We start from the raw sequence: 17,497 nt of genomic DNA, 5'->3' as shown, positions 1-17,497 counted from the left end.
TGTGCTGTCAAGCTGCTGACATATGCTCTTTCCTGTTTCTTTCTGCAGGCACTCAGCGCTATGAGTTTTCCTCTTAGCACAGCTTTCATTGTGTCCCATAAGTTTGGGTATGTTGTACCTTCATTTTCATTAAATTCTTAACAAAATCAGAAATGAAAAGGGAAACATAACTACAGATTCAGAGGAAATTAAAAAAATCTTCAGATCTTACTATAAAAGCCTATATTCAAAAAAACTTGAAAATCTGCAGGAAATGGACAATTTCCTAGACAGATACCAGGTACCAAAGTTAAATCAGGAACAGATAAACCAGTTAAACAACCCCATAACTCCTAAGGAAATAGAAGCAGTCATTAAAGGCCTCCCAAATAAAAAGAGCCCAGGTCCAGACGGGTTTAGTGCAGAATTCTATCAGACCTTCATAGAAGACCTCATACCAATATTATCCAAATAATTCCACAAAATTGAAACAGATGGAGCACTACCGAATTCCTTCTATGAAGCCACAATTACTCTTATACCTAAGCCACACAAAGACACAACAAAGAAAGAGAACCTCAGACCAATTTCCCTTATGAATATCGATGCAAAAATACTCAATAAAATTCTGGCAAACCGAATCCAAGAGCACATCAAAACAATCATCCACCACGATCAAGTAGGCTTCATCCCAGGCATGCAGGGATGGTTTAATATACGGAAAACCATCAACGTGATCCATTATATAAACAAACTGAAAGAACAAAACCACATGACCATTTCATTAGATGCTGAGAAAGCATTTGACAAAATTCAACACCCCTTCATGATAAAAGTCCTGGAAAAAATAGGAATTCAAGGCCCATACCTAAACATAGTAAAAGCCATATACAGCAAACCAGTTGCTAACATTAAACTAAATGGAGAGAAACTTGAAGCAATCCCACTAAAATCAGGGACTAGACAAGGCTGCCCACTCTCTCCCTACTTATTCAATATAGTTCTTGAAGTTCTAGCCAGAGCAATCAGACAACAGAAGGAGGTCAAGGGGATACAGATCAGAAAAGAAGAAGTCAAAATATAACTATTTACAGGTGATATGATAGTATATTTAAGTGTTCTCAAAAATTCCACCAGAGAACTACTAAAGCTGATAAACAACTTCAGCAAAGTGGCTGAGTATAAAATTAACTCAAATAAATCAGTAGACTTCCTCTACACAAAAGAGAAACAAGCCAAGAAAGAAATTAGGGAAACAACACCCTTCATAATAGACCCAAATAATATAAAGTACCTCATTGTGACTTTAATCAAGCAAGTAAAAGATCTGTACAATAAGAACTTCAAGACTCTGAAGAAAGAAATTGAAGAAGACCTCAAAAGATGGAAAGATCTCCCATGCTCATGGATTGGCAGGATTAATATAGTAAAAATGGCCATTTTACCAAAAGCAATCTACAGATTCAATGCAATCCCCATCAAAATACCAATCCACTTCTTCAAAGAGTTAGACAGAACAATTTGCAAATTCATCTGGAATAAAAAAAATCCAGGATAGCTAAAACTATCCTCAACAATAAAAGGACTTCAGGGGGAATCACTATCCCTGAACTCAAGCAGTATTACAGAGCAATAGTGATAAAAAACTGCATGGTATTGGTACAGAGACAGACAGATAGACCAATGGAACAGAATTGAAGACCCAGAAATGAACCCACACACCTATGGGCACTTGATTTTTGACAAAGGAGCCAAAACCATCAAATGGAAAAAAGATAGCCTTTTCAGCAAATGGTGCTGGTTCAACTGGAGGTCAACATGTAGAAGAGTGCAGATCGATCCATGCTTATCACCCTGTACAAAGCTTAAGTCCAAGTGGATCAAGGACCTCCATAGCAAATCAGATACACTCAAACTAATAGAAGAAAAACTAGGGCAGCATCGGGAACACATGGGCACTGGGAAAATTTTCCTGAACAAAACACCAATGGCTTATGCTCTAAGATCAAGAATGGACAAGTGGGATCTCATAAAACTGCCAAGCTTCTGTAAGGCAAAGGACACTGTGGTTAGGACAAAACAGCAACCAACAGATTGGGAAAAGATCTATACCAATCCTACAACAGATAGAGGCCTTATATACAAAATATACAAAGAACTCAAGAAGTTAGACCACAGGGAGTCAAATAACCCTATTAAAAAATGGGGTTCAGAGCTAAATAAAGAATTCACAGCTGAGGAATGCTGAATGGCTGAAAAACACCTAAAGAAATGTTCAACATCTTTAGTCATAAGGGAAATGCAAATCAAAACAACCCTGAGATTTCACCTCACACCAGTGAGAATGGCTAAGATCAAAAACTCAGGTGACAGCAGATGCTGGCGAGGATGTGGAGAAAGAGGAACACTTCTCCATTGTTGGTGGGATTGCAGACTGATACAACCATTCTGGAAATCAGTCTGGAGGTTCTTCAGAAAATTGGACATTGAATTGCCTGAGGATCCAGCTACACCTCTCTTGGGTATATACCGAAAAGATGCCCCAACATATAAAAAAGACACGTGCTCCATTATGTTCATCGCAGCCTTATTTATAATAGCCAGAAGCTCTAAAGAACCCAGATGCCCTTCAACAGAGGAATGGATACAGAAAATGTGGTACATCTACACAATGGAATATTACTCAGCTATCAAAAACAATGACTTTATGAAATTAGTAGGCAAATGTTTTGAACTGGAAAATATCCTCCTGAGTGAGGTAACCCAATCACAGAGAAACACACATGGTATGCACTCATTGATAAGTGGCTATTAGCTCAAATGCTTGTATTACCCTAGATGCCTAGAACAAATGAAAGTCAAGACGGATGATCAAAATGTGAATGCTTCACTCCTTCTTTAAAATGGGAACAAGAATACCCTTGGCAGGGAAGAGAGAGGCAAAGATTAAAACAGACACAGAAGGAACACCCATTCAGAGCCTACCCCACATGTGGCCCATACATATACAGCCATCCAATTAGACAAAATGGATGAAGCAAAGAAGTGCAGGCCAACAGGAGCCGGATGTAGATCGCTTCTGAGATACACAGCCAGGATACAGCAAATACAGAGGCGAATGCCAACAGGAAACCACTGAACTGAGAATAGGACCCCCGTTGAAGGAAACAGAGAAGAACTCGAAGAGGTTGAAGGGGCTCGAGACGCCTTATGACCAACAATGCCAAGCAACCAGAGCTTCCAGGGACTAAGCCACTACCTAAAGACTATGCATGGACTGACCCTGGACTCTGACCTCATACGTAGCAATGAATATCCTAGTAAGATCACCAGTGGAAGGGGAAGCCCTGGGTCCTGCTAAGACTGAACCCCCAGTGAACTAGATTGTTGGGTGGAAGGCGCCAATGTGGGGAGGATGGGGAGGGGAACACCGATGGGGAGGGAGATGTTTGCCTGGAAACCGGGAAAAGGAACAACACTCGAAATGTATATAAGAAATACTCAAGTTAATAAAAACAAACAAACAAACAAACAAACAAACAAACAAACAAACAAAAAACCCTTCTATCTCTCATATCCTTTACTTGATGAATCCAGGATTTTCTCGATAGCTTCCCCACGCAAGTGACTGCAGATTACTCCAACTCAGAGGTATATTCAAGTCTGCTGAAGTTCTTTCCCTTTTTCTTATTTTTTAATGTCTTGCATATGATGCTTCTCATGCTCACCTGTCCTCTCTCTTTCCTGGTTATATTTTTTCCTTTCCATCTCCATTTGAATTGTCCTTACTTTTAAAAGAATTTTTAAACATTCAGCTTTGATAATTATTATTCATTTCATGATTTTTGTTAATTTCTTTATTGTGTATATTTCTTTTCACATGTATTCTTTACATTTTTGAGGATAATATGAGGGCACAAACCCTTGTTATCCAGTCTTTGCTATCCCTAATGACATTTCTAAAGTTATCAAGAAATCTCAAAGGTGTCCTCTATGCCTTTCTTCCTCAAGCCTCCAAGCGTTTGCTTTGTCAGATTACAGTTAAATTTCTACTTCCTTTATGTTTTCATTTCCAGAAGCCGATTTTTACAATCATTCTTTATTTCAATTAGTATTTAGTGTGTGTGTGTGTGTGTGTGTGTGTGTGTGTGTTTGTGTGTGTGTGCATTCAAGCGTACACGTGCATTCATGCATGTGTGGGTCTACCACGTGTGAAGATGTGCATAAATGCAAGTGCAGCTTGTTTTTTGTTGTTGTTGTTGTTGTTGTTGTTGTTGCTGCTGTTGTTGTTATTGTTGTTGTTTTTTCAGATGGTCGCTCACTGGCCCAGAGCTCAGCAAGTAAGGTGATTGGCTATTTAGTAAGCCCTAGGGACCCAGCTGTCTCTCCCTATGTTGCTGTGATTGATAACACAAACTAGCATACTTAGCATTTTAAAAAATCATGTTCTCCAAATTGAACACAGGCCTGTACTTGTAGGGCAAGCACTCACTGTACCACTGAGCTTTCTTCCTAGCCCATTCTGTAGAGCTGTCCTGATACTGCCACTTGCCTCCTGCAAGCAGACTTCTCCATGGTAATTTTACTCAACTGTTATAATTTCTGTGCTATACTGTAGTTGCCTAGACTGTGTTGTGTCCTCTAATTATAAGCCTGTATGTCTCTATTATTTTGTCTTCTCTGTGTTCCAATATCTGACAAAACTGAGGTCAGTGGAAAATTTCTGGCCACTGTTTCAGGATTGAGGAGTACCTCTTCAAGGTAGCCAAGGGGAAAGAGCTTGAGTGAGAGCAAGACTTGGTCTAGGTAGAAATTAGGGTTGCTAACCCTAACCCTAACCAAAAGTTGACTAAAAGTTCAAACATAAATTCAAATCATATGTAAAGATATTTTAACTTCTTTTTCTATTTGTATCCCTTTACTTTCTTTCTATTACCTTATTGTTCCCTCTATTGTTTTGAATAATAATAAGGTTTACCTATATTGTCTTGAATTTACTCTGAAGCCAGGAGCTATAGAATTAAGACCTGTCCCTTAACAGCAGGGGATTATGTAAAGAGGCCCTTTTGTTTATTTTTTCTTTTGTTTTTTTTTTTGTTTTGTTTTTTGTTTTTTCCCTGTGGGTCCTTTCTGTTTCAGGCCTTAAGGCTGAAGGTTATTACCTAGTTTTCAGTTACAGAAAGTCACTTGCAGGAAAAGAAAAGAAAGAGACACTTTAGAAAAGGCTTCTAATTGAAATATAAATAAATAAATAAATAAATAAATAAATAAATAAATAAATAGAATAAAGGAAATATCTATCAGACTTTGTGCTCTTTTAATTCCTAAGTTACTCTTTTTTGCTCTTTCTACTCCTAATTTTGCTCTTTTCTTCTGTAATAAAATGCCATGTTACTTAATCATTCCTACCTCCCTCACCCCTTTTGGTACCTTTTCTAGGGGAGGAGATCACATGGTTTTTCCAAGGAATTTTCTTTTTATAAAAGTTGACTAAAAGTTCAAACATAAATTCAAATCATACTTAAGGATATTTTAACTTATTTTTCTATTTGTATCCCTTTATTTTCTTTCTATTACCTTATTGCTCCTTCTATTGCTTTGAGCATAATATCAAGGGGAGGGAGGAGTGGATAGCCCTGTCTCAGTCCGGATTTCTCGAGGATTGCTTCAAGTTGTTTAACCTTGATTTTTTTCATATGTAGATTTTATTATATTCTAACTAGTCCTGTCCACTTTAGGGCTTTTATCCTGAAAACAGGAAGGATTTTATCAAGCTTTTTATGCACCTGTTGAAGTGATTATTTAATTATTGTTTTTAAGTCTGTTCATGTTGTTTATTCCATTTATTTTATGCATCTTTCACTTTTACTGCTTCTAATGCTCAGGTCTCATCACAAAAAACATGAACAACATGAAAAATGTCAAGAGCATATGACTCCCCTCAATAAACACATTAATCCTATACAAATTCTCCAATGAGAATTACTTTTATGAGTCCAAGAACACCAAATCTAAAATAACAATTTTAAGTGTCACTAAACAATTAAAGGACTTTAAGGACAATTTGTATAAGTTGTTTGATGAACCTCAGGGGATAAAAAAGAACTACCTGGGTGATGCCTAAGAAATCAAGGATTTGCAAAATAAACTTAATAAAGCGGAAGAGTATAAAGAACCCAGGTTGAAATGAAGATGACACTGAAATTCTCAACATCTCAAGTAGAAAATTCAGGACACAGATTTACAAGCGAAGTGTATCCAGTAGTAATCAGTAGTTTAGGACTTAAATATAATGTAAATTAATCAGACTTCACCAGTAAAATTATAAGAAAATATTCAGAAATATCTGAATCTTTTAATCATAAGTAAGGTGAAGGGTAAGAATCCCTGGTCAATGGTATAAAACAGGTCTTCAAGGAGATCATAGAAGTTCTCTTTATGAAGGTAAAACATGTCCACATTGTTACAGGAAGCATACAGAACAACAAATATGGCCAGAAAAAAAGCCCTGAAAATTATTAAAGTTAAAACACTCAATATAGGTTTAGACTTTACTGATGTCGTGGTGCTCTGAGGCAAAATGTTCGTTCTATGAGGAGCTCTGGGACTGAAGCCAAGATCCAGTGACCCTGGCACTTTTTTACCCACTCCTCCTTGCCTGCCTCTCCCTTTCCTGGCAGTATGAGACATGCAGGTCTGGGTGATGATGGAGCACCTCCTGGCAGCTATGGGAACTATGGCTATGCCAATACTGGATATAATGCTTATGAAGAAGAGAATGACAGACTTACTGAAAGTCTGTGAAGCAAAGTAACAGCTATAAAATCTCTTTCCTTTGAGATAGGCCATGAAATCAAAATTCAGAACAAACTATTAGCTGAAATGGATTCACAATTTGATTCTACAACTGGATTTGTAGGTAAAACCATGGGAAGACTGAAGATTTTGTCCAGAGGGAGCCAAATAAAATTGTTATGCTATGTGACACTGTTTTCATTGTTTTCTTTTTTGTCATTTATTGGATTATTAAACTGAGGTGATACAAGCTAGTGTGGACTTTGAATTTATTACAGTTAATATCTTGGGGAACCACTTTGATAACCAGCATCCCAATGTTCCTAATAGTCTTTTCCATTGAAGATTAGTGGAGTTTTCCTCCTTCAGAAATCATACTATACCATGTAATGTTTTGAATACTATTCCTTACTGACTCATTGTGACTCCCATTTTTTAGGGGTATTGAGTTTGCTTAAAGTCACTGTGGCTGTACATATGTTTTTCCAGTGTTTTTCAGTCAGAGTAAATATGATTACCATACCCTGCTGTTGCATAAATGTAACTTTCTTAAGCAAGGGGTTGAGCAGAAGAACTCCAGACAACCTGAGATCAGCATTTGAGGAGTGTTAGATGGTGGTAGAAAACTCGCTTCTGTTTGTTTGATGTCATCATGTGATGATGGGCTCCTTTGCTTGGTACCATGTCAGGCCATTTCTTTCCCCCTACAGTTTTCTTAAGTTAATCACATGAATTCTTTGTAGTAAGACTTTCTTGAGTAAAAATATTAACACATTTCTATGGGAGCCTAATGCACACATGTATTAACATAGGTATTGTTTTATATTAATGATGAATTCTACTGGCTTGCCTTATGATGGTTTCTGATTTCTAGCTGCTTATGTGGGCCATTTGATTATTATTTGTGTCAGAATAGTGTGACATTTATGATTGCTAATCTCTGAGCAGAAAAGGAGTGTCCAAAAAAATTAATTGCCTTTGTTTTACTATATGCTCAAAATAAGTATTGAAAATATTCAGGCTTTGAACCCAAAGTTCAGAGAATTGTTATTTAGGTCCATTTTACTCACAGACATCAAAACACAAGGTGGTTTTAAGTAAAAAAGCAAAAACTACTAAAATATTTTAAAACATTCTGTATTGCTCTTACTTTAGAAATTTGCCTCTTTCTAGGTTCAAAAATAAACTTTATCAAAATATGAAAAAAACTCAATGTAAAACAACAACAACAAAAAAAAATCAAGTGTATCAAAAGCTACAATAGAAAAACCACAGGTTACATAAAAAGGAAAACCCACCAAAAGAGCACCTGGGTTTCTCAATGAAATATTTAAAAGCCAGAAGATCCTGGTACAATGTTCTTTATGTTCTAAATGACCAATAGGTATCAACTTTGTCTACTGTACCCAGCAGAAACATCTGCTACCGTTGAAGGAAAAGAAAAAATGTGTTATACATACATATATGTGCACATATATATATAGTTATACGTATACATATATGTGTGTGTATGAATATAAAAGAATACATGACCAGCAAGTTATTCCAGAAAGAATACAGAATACAGTATGTTGAGTCAGAGAAAGGAATAACTGCAGCAAAAAGGGTACAGAAATAAATAAAGCTATATTTGCTGAAACATGAAATGGAACTGATCAATCAATCAATCAATCAAAAACCCAAATGAAATAATTTCTGCACTCACGTTTCAGTAATAATGTCATGTTGGACCCTCCTATACTCTGTCAGTATTTGCCCCTTGCTGAGCCTCACTGATGCATGTGATAACTTTTGTTCTCTTGAAGGAACATCCTGGCCTTCCTGTCCACCATAGAAGGTAGCTAACCCCTGAATGCTATATCTTTTGGTCACAGCTTTCATTTCAGTTTCTGTTTCTCCACTATGCTTCCATTCAGTGGTTGGGGTATATATTCTGTGTACCCAGTAAAAGCTTTGGCATTCATTTACTTGAAACGTGAGTGATCTGAGTCTGTGTGTTTCTTCTTAAATCTTGCAGGCCTGCACCTGCTTCTCAGTGTCCTGATGATAGAGGTATCATCAAACAGAGGTCCCACTGAGGTCAGGTAGAGAGTACTTGACAAGATCATCCCAGGAAGCCAGCCAGCAAAGAAGGAGGGACATATTGGGAAAAAATGAGCCAAGAAAGGCCTCAGTTAGCAGGATACAGAAGGAGACTGCGGGAATTGAAAGCACATGCAAAGAAAAATAAAGATTTGGGCCAGTGGTGAGTAAACCTTGTAAAAAGGGACAAGGTAATAATGGTTAAGTGTTTTTGTATATGTGTTGAAAGATCCCATGCAGAGAGAGTCCCTTATTCAAGTCTTGGGAAATCGAGGACCCCAGACACAGAGAGACCATTTTGGATGTAATAAGCAAAGGCGAGGTTTATTACGGAGATCTATTATGGGGATCTCCGGGCCGACACATACCCCACGCAGGAGACAGAGGTGTTGACCCCGAAACTCAAAAGTCAGGGGTTTATATAGGGAAGGCTAGGGGGTTTGGCGCAGTTATACACAATTGGCTAATTTTTGGCGCGGCTATAAGTGATTGGCTCATTCAAACAGACAACACAGCAGAAGAGTATGTGCTGACTGGGGCGTATCAGGGTTTGAAGGACATCTGGTTAAGGTGTGACTCTGAGTAAGCTGGGGGAGGTGCCCTTCTGCATCTTTATGGCCTGTCAGTCCTGGCTGTAGGGCGGGCCCCGCCCTGTCTGGATTTTAAAACTTATTCTTTTAATTTTTTATTTTTAAACCTTAAGTCTATATAATTTTTCTTTTCATTCCCCTCTTCTTCTACTAAGTAATTCTAATCTTAGAATTTCGATATCAAGTCTCGTATTTGGTCTCACCAGTTGTCTTAACTGACTGGTACTGTTGTCTCAGAACCATCAACCGCCTGAGTAGAGACAGTTTACACCCTAGACATGAGAGAGAATGGGTTTGAGAAAAACAGTCCTCCCGGACTCTCCATGGATGCACTGGAGAAAGAGAAGGAAAATGAGCTTAAGCTTTTTTGGCGCTCTCCTAGGGACAGAAGGAAGGTGGGAGCCTCCTTGCTGGCTCCTATTGGAGAGGTGCTTATTTCTGGTTCTGGGTCCTTTAGGAAGGAAATCTGCATCCCTTATGTGTACGACACCATCTAGCTCTTTCCCTCTATGTCTATTGTCTGTCCTTGGTGCACCAAGCTGTCCATGTCTGTCAGTCCATGTCTGTCAGTCCATGTCTGTGGTTTTTGCTTCTCATGGCTTGAATGTTTTTTGTTTCATGTTTAAAAGAAAAAATGGTTAAAACTTTAAATGCTGGTTGGTTCACCCCTTTATTTAGTTTTAACTCCTTTCAAGAAAGGAACAAACAAATAAAAAGGAGTTTCAATTGGCCTTTGCCCTACATCTGTAGCTAGGAGCCTAGGTCAGCTGGAGAAGCCCCTGCCCCCCACAGGGGGCTGAATGTTTGCAGAAGCAGATCTTAAAGGCTCCAGCAGCTTCACAGCTTCTATGGTAATGCAGCTGATAGCTGTTTCTCTTAGAAGAATCTCTGACTGTGATTATTGGATTCAACAGGTGACAAGGTGCTTCTCTTAAAATTACAGCTAGAAAATGTAAAAATGATGTTTTGTTTAAACATTAAAGATATGTGTAGCCACTTCATTTTTTGTTTCTGATTGGCTTTAAATGTATAATATGCTCTAGATGTCCTGGTTATAGATTACTGGCTTTTAAGTTATTGGTTATGGTCAAAAATTTGTAATACTGGTAACAGAAAGTTAGCTTAAAACTGGAGTTATTCTAGACAACACGTGGCATGAGCCAACCCAGGGAAACAGGCATAAATTGGGATAATATTTTTATGTAAACCAGACTTATAAAAGAATTTAGGGCAATATCTCTTTGTTGAGGTATTAGAGCCTGCTCCATCGTGCATTCATATGCAAGAATTGGAAGACAAACTTTACAGAATGAGGAATGGACTTGGTGTTTTGAAGAGACTGGATTTTGGAGAATAGATTTTTGGAGGTTGAGGTTTGCTTTCCAAAGTTGTGGTTGTGCTCTGGTGTTATAAGGAAAACTTAAAGATTTCTAACTCACACTTATTTGTAATTAAAAAAAAAGTCCAATAGGTGGAGATTGTTACAAGAGTTACTAAGGGTTGATGAGGCTGTGCAATGTATAAGAGCATTACAGCCTGTTTACTTACTCCAAATGCTATTTCAAGAAATATATATAGAATTATTATAGATTTAAAAGATTGTTTTTATGTTGTTTCTTCATAGAGATATTTTATTAACTGATTCCTCCAAAGGCATTTTACTACAAGCCTTTGCTCTCATACAACAATCTTTTAAAATTTGGGGAGTAGATATTGCTCCAGAAAAGATTCAAAGGCAATATACTTTATAATATTTGAGACATCAGTTATATCCTAAATAAATTGTGACACAGAAAATTCAAGTAAGAAAAGATAGTTTACTTTAAATTACTTTTAAAAGCTTCTAAGATATGTTAATTGGCTAAGACCTCACCTTAAGATCACCACAGGAGGACTTAAGTCTTTGTTTGAAATCCCCCAAGGGAGATGCAAATTCTCTTCCCCCAGACAATTAACTGAGGAGGGACTGAATGACTTTACAGAAGCTAGATGTACAAAATTGTAAGATTGAGTCATGGAAGTATTTTGAAAAAGAACCTGATGAAACATACCTTATTCCAAACAGCAATTAAATTGGTTATGTAATGAGAAGGCAATACATGTAATTGGATCACGTTTATTCTCTTGAGTTTCCCCCTGGTTCAACACAGATTATTGAATTACATGCTGTAGCTGCTGTTCTTAAGATGTTGAAAAATCAAGCTTTCAATTTGTATACTGATAGCCAATATGTTGCTTATGGTTTGCAATTAATTAAAATTTTTCCTTTTTTAGATACTGCTAACCTTCGGATTTTCCAATTATTTATGTTAATACAACTGATTTAAGAGAATGTACTGTTCCTTTATAGGCCATTTAAGAACTCAGACTGGATTGCCTCAGCAGTGACACAATAGAATTATATACCAGGCAGATTTTGGACCTCACATAGGGACAATTAGACAATCTCATTCTTTATAGCATCAAAATAGTAATAGCTAGAAACAATAATATGATATTTCTAGATTTATTTGTGACTATTGACACTTCTTCAGACCTTCTGGTTACAACTGGTTTAACAAGAGAAACAACTAAAAGTGTAATTAATCATTTATTGCATACTTTACAAGAAGTGGGGACAGCTATAGCTCCTCAAAAAAGCAACAAGGTTTTTATATGGAGAAATGAGGAAGGACATAAGGGATGGTTTTAGCCTTTTGTTTTAAAATAAATACAACTTGTGAGGATGAGTTATAACTCAATGATATGAGGACTGTACGGACAACTCAGCCTGTATAAAACAGGATGAGAAAACAAGGCTTCGTCCCAGGGAGAAGATTGGACAAAAATTTACAAGTCAAACCTCATAATGGAAGTAAAGATCTAAAAATAATTAAACATTCTCATAATAAAACAGGCTTGGAAAATTTATCCTAAGGGTCACTGACAATAAGCTTCCTTGCGTTAAAACTTTGCCCATCACCTAAAAATTAAATGATCAGGTATGAATTCTACAGTGGCCCCTGTCCAAGGAAAAATTTGAGGCAGTACATCGATTAGCACAGGAACAGTTACAAGCTGCTCATATTGTTCTTTCTACTTACTTCCTCTTAGAATACACCCATTTTGTGATTAAGAAAAAGTTTGGAAAATGGATATTATTACAAGATTTAAGGGAAATTAATAAAACAATGATACCTATGGGACCTACTCAGCCTGGTCTCCCTTCTCCTATACCAAAAAATTGACATATGATAGTTATTGATTTAAAGGATCGTTTCTTTACCATTCCACTAGATCCTAAAGATTGTGAGAGATTTGCTTTTAGCATTCCTTCCAAAAATTTTCAGAAGCCTTCTCATCACTATCATTGAGTTATGTTACTGCTGGGAATGGCCAATAGTCCTACAATGTGTCAGGAGTATGTAGCCTCTGGCCTAAAGCCTTTGAGGCAGAAGTATCCACAAATTCATATTGTCCATTATCTGCTCATTCCCCAACTGGGCTATTTTGTCAAGATGGACAAGCTTCACCTGCAAAATAGTGGAGAATCATCCTCAGGCCATTGCCCAATTACTGCTCAAAGCTCAAAAAATTAGCTTACAGAATTTTGGTAAGGAACCAGATCTGATTATCACTCATTATACCAAAGAACAGCTACAAGGTTTGGCCCAGGGATTTACAGATTGGGCTATTTTAATGTGCACTGTTGCTAGCCAGTTTGATAATCATTATCCTGATAGTATGTTTTGTCAGTTTTTTAAAATGCATCCAGTAATTTTTCCACAAATTATTATTAATTCCCCTTTATAAAAGGCTCATTTAGTATTTACTGATGTTCCCTCCAATTGAAGTGCTACGGTAGTGTCTGAAGGGAAGGTAGAGACTATAAAAATTCCTAATTATTTTGCACAGCTAGCAGAATTTAAAACTTTACAACTAGCTTTGGTTATGTTTCACAAAAAATATTATAACATATACACTGATAGTGTGCATGTGTCTCAGATTATTTCATCCCTTGAGACCATGCCTTTGTTGCTCCTGTTCTGTTCACTTGTACCTGTTTATTACAAGTATAGGCTGTGCTATGACAGTGTCAGAAATCTATTTTTGTGGGCCATATAAGAGGGCATTCCATGTTACTTGGCCCCTTAGCACAAGGCAATGAGTTGGCTGATTCTTATACTCAGTCTCCGTGTTATTATTTGTTGATGAGTAATACTGCCTATGATAAGCTTTACAGATGCATAGAAAATTTCATCTTAATGCTAATTCTTTAAGGTTTCACAATAGAGTAACTAAAGAATAAGCAGCCCAAATAGTCAATGTCCACAGTGTGCCCCATTTATTTCCTTTCCTAATTTGAGAGTTAACCCAAGAGGGTTACAGTCTAAAATATTTGACAAATAGATGTTACCCATATTATTGAGATTCCTTATAGTTCTCAGGGACAAGATAATATAAAATTTTAAAACATTATCTTAAAAATAAAAAATGGGGCATTATATCCCTGAATGCCATACAATTATTTAAATAATGCTCTTATTTTAAATTTTAAAATTTGGATGCAAAGGAACTCTGAGTGTTTACGGAACCCTACAACTAGGCATACTTATACCTAGGTGAAATGAAAGGATTCACATATTGGCATATGGCATGATCCTGTTCAGGTATTTTGTATGAGGAAGAGGGCATGTTTGTGTTTTTCCTACAGGACGCTGCAGGAGTGTACTAGCTGCCAGAGTGGCTGGTGAGACATGCTGATGCTAGGACAAAGAATGATGTTGACCTGTGAGCTTTTTGAGTGCCTTAACAATAGTGACTGAGAAGCTGTTTTGGATACATGTTCCTGACACATCTTTACTTGCCTATATTCCAGACAAGCTGCCCTACTTCAAGCTTTCAGACCTTGTGGGACAGAGAACATGGAGACAATAGAAAATGCCTTCAGAAAATCAAAGAGATGTTATGACTCTTCTCTTTCCTTTAATGTGACAAGTTATTCTGACTCAATCATCAACCTGTCAATCCAATATTGGAAATAACAGTTTTCATTTGGAAGATTGGTTCTGGACATTTTCAGAGACATTTAAAAGTTCACAACTCTCTTGTTACATTCACAGTGGAAAAACTGATACAGGATCTAGATTTTGAACAAATGTTAGTAAAATATTTAATGTAAGTTATATTGATTGTACACTTTCTAATTTTGTTACTGTATATACAAGCCTTTGTTTTATTGCTTGTGAGTATTAGAGGACCTTGATATTCTGTAAAAGGCTTATAAATATTGGAAGAAGTGAGTCAAGTTTTAAATAGAAACTATAAGACAGTGGGTTTGATTATAGTGATATAGGTATTTAACTTACAACACTATTGCTTTGACTTTTGTTAAGCCTTTAGCAAAAATGTTAATGTTTTGAGTATTCAAGAGGATTTATACGTTTGGAACAATGTACTGATGATCTTTGTGTCACCCAAATGGTGCTAATGGTGTAGATAGTGTTGACTATTCTTTGCAGGAATGCCATTTACATGAAGCTGCTGGGGACCAGGGATCTCTGCCATGGTTGTATGGTATCAGACATAGTTCCATTGCCTGCTGGTCCTTCAGGAGATGGTCGGCTGATCCTTAACTGTCAAGAGACTTTGACATCTTTGCTGCTACACCCACTGTGGCTGCATTGTGTGGGATTGCCTTCTTTCAATCTGATGTTAAAGCAAGCACAGTGGAAAAACTTTCAAGAGAAGTTGCTGACAATTGGAAATTCTAAATTTAATTCAGCAGTCAGTGCTTTTACATGAACAGATTATGGCCCTTTGTGTTATGGCCCTTGGGTACCACAGTAGTTGGCCTTGTGCTTCTTTTCACATGTGCAAACAGCACTCCCAGTCTTGGGCAGTGACTAAGCAGGTGTTGTTGTCCTTGGCAGGAGACAATCCCACTGCCCAAATCTGGCACAGCCTTTGCAAGAAACAGCCAAAGACAGGCAACTCTTTGGGACTAATTCTCACCTAAGACAGAGGGCTCTGAGACTGGCAGAGTTTCTCAGAGATGGGCAAGAGGTTGGAACCCCAAAGTATCCTAAGACAGGTGCTGCTTAATAAAAATAAAACAGGGGGACTTGTTGGACCCTCCTTGAGTCTGTCAGTGTTTGACCCCTGCTGAGCATCACTGATGCATGTGAAAGCCTTTGTTCTCTTGAATGAACACCCTCGCCTTCCTGTCCACCAGAGGGGGTAGCTAACACCTGAACACTAGATCTTTTGGTCTCAGCTTTAGTTTCAGTTTCTGTTGCTCCATTGTGCTTTCACTCAGTGGTTGGTTGGGGTATATATTCTGTGTACTCAGGAAAACCTTTGGCATTCATTTTCTTGAGACATGAGTGAACCGAGTCTGTGTGTTCTTGGATCTTGCAGGCCTGCAACTGGTTCTTCGTCAATGTCAAATATCACTGACCTGAATTCTCAAGTCAAGACAACATTTGTTAGCTGAGTGGACTAAGAAACAAAGTCAACGTGGACTACAACATGTGCTTGGGCAGTGGAAGTAGAGATAGAATATCCCAGGGAACCTAGCATAGAACCATTCACTATATTAAAAAACAAACAAACAAACAAACAAACAACCAAAACCAAACAAAGACTAAACAATGAAATCATTGCTAATGATATTCCTTCCGCTATACTCATAAATGAATGTCTTATCCAATAGTCAGTTAAGAGGCTTTCTCCCCCAACAGCAGAAGCAGAAACCCACAGCTATATCTTATGCAGAGAGAGGGAGGGAGGGAGGGAGGGAGGGAGGGAGAGAGAGAGAGAGAGAGAGAGAGAGAGAGAGAGAGAGAGGAGAAAGAGAGAGGGAGGGAGGGAAAGTCTAATTTATATGTCTACATTGGATGGTTCCTCTTGTAGCTCAGGGAACCCAGGTAAGGTTATGGAGTGTTGTAGGAGTCACACAAATGGAGGGCACCAGGAGAACGTAGCCCATTGTATCTCCTAATCAGAGTTTACTTGGGCTCACAGAGACTAAAATGGCAAACTCAAGGCCTACATGGGTGTGGAGCACGTTCTCTGTGATATGCTATGGCTGTTAATTTGCTTAGTTTGGTATTTTTCTTCTAACAGTGGAAGTCAGTCTGACTTATTCTGCTTGCTCCTGAGATTCTTTTTCTCCTATTGACTTGCCTTATCTAGCCTTGATATGAGGGCTTTTGTCTTGCCTTATTGTATCTTATTTTGTCCTGTTTGGCTGTTAGCTCTTGGGAGCTTGCTGTTTTCTGAAGAGAAAGCAGAGGGGGAGTGGATACTGGGGAAAGGAGAGGTGAGGAAGTAGCTAGCAAGAGTGAATGAAAGGGAACTTGAAGTTAGGATGTGTGTATAAAAGAAGAATCTATAATCAAGAAAAAACTAAATCCATCTTTCTGTTTTTCTATAGGAGATTAAACTTAGCTTTAAATAAATCATCATTTTAGTAAAATGGTGAGGAAAAAGTATTCTAGGCAAATGGGACCAGGAAGCAAACAAATATTGGTATCTTAATATTTACCAAAAACCAAACTGCAAAGTAAAACTAGTCAGAAGACAAAAAAGAATGGAAATTAACCAAGAAGACAACACAAGTATAAAATTTGTGTATCAAATTCTGTTGCACTCAGTTTCAAAAAGCATGTTGTACTTAAAGACACAGACTAACATAAAACCAAAAATAGTAGGTGATATCAATGACCACTCTTTCCAATAAATATGTTATTTGGAAAAAAATAAACAGAGAAGCTTCAGAGTTAAATTACTTTGCATATAAAATGGACCAAACAAATATCTACAAAATATTTCACCCAAACCTAGGAAATATACACTTTACCTATCAGCCCATAGATGCTTCTCTAAAATAAAACGCATACTAAGATACTAAACAAATATTGCCAAATTCAGAAAAAAGTGAAATAAGTGTCTGTTGTATGTCAGCACAATGCTGTGAATCTTAAAATGAATATAAACAATCTTTGGAAATTGCATAGATTTATGGAGATTTAAAGACACATTACTTAATATTGAATCAGTAAAAAAAA

The 17,497-nt window shown here is 37.4% G+C and overlaps 1 pseudogene; it reads left to right on the top strand.

The window, feature by feature from the left end:
- Positions 1–6,660: 6,660 nt before the first annotated feature.
- Positions 6,661–7,019, top strand: LOC103692281 (BET1 homolog pseudogene; annotated as a pseudogene).
- The last annotated feature ends 10,478 nt before the right edge of the window (positions 7,020–17,497 follow it).

This window comes from Rattus norvegicus, chromosome 5, assembly GCF_036323735.1.
Source record: "Rattus norvegicus strain BN/NHsdMcwi chromosome 5, GRCr8, whole genome shotgun sequence".
NCBI classification, from domain to species: Eukaryota; Metazoa; Chordata; class Mammalia; order Rodentia; family Muridae; genus Rattus; species Rattus norvegicus.
Note: the sequence above shows the minus strand (reverse complement) of the source record. Positions and strands in the feature narration are given on the sequence as shown.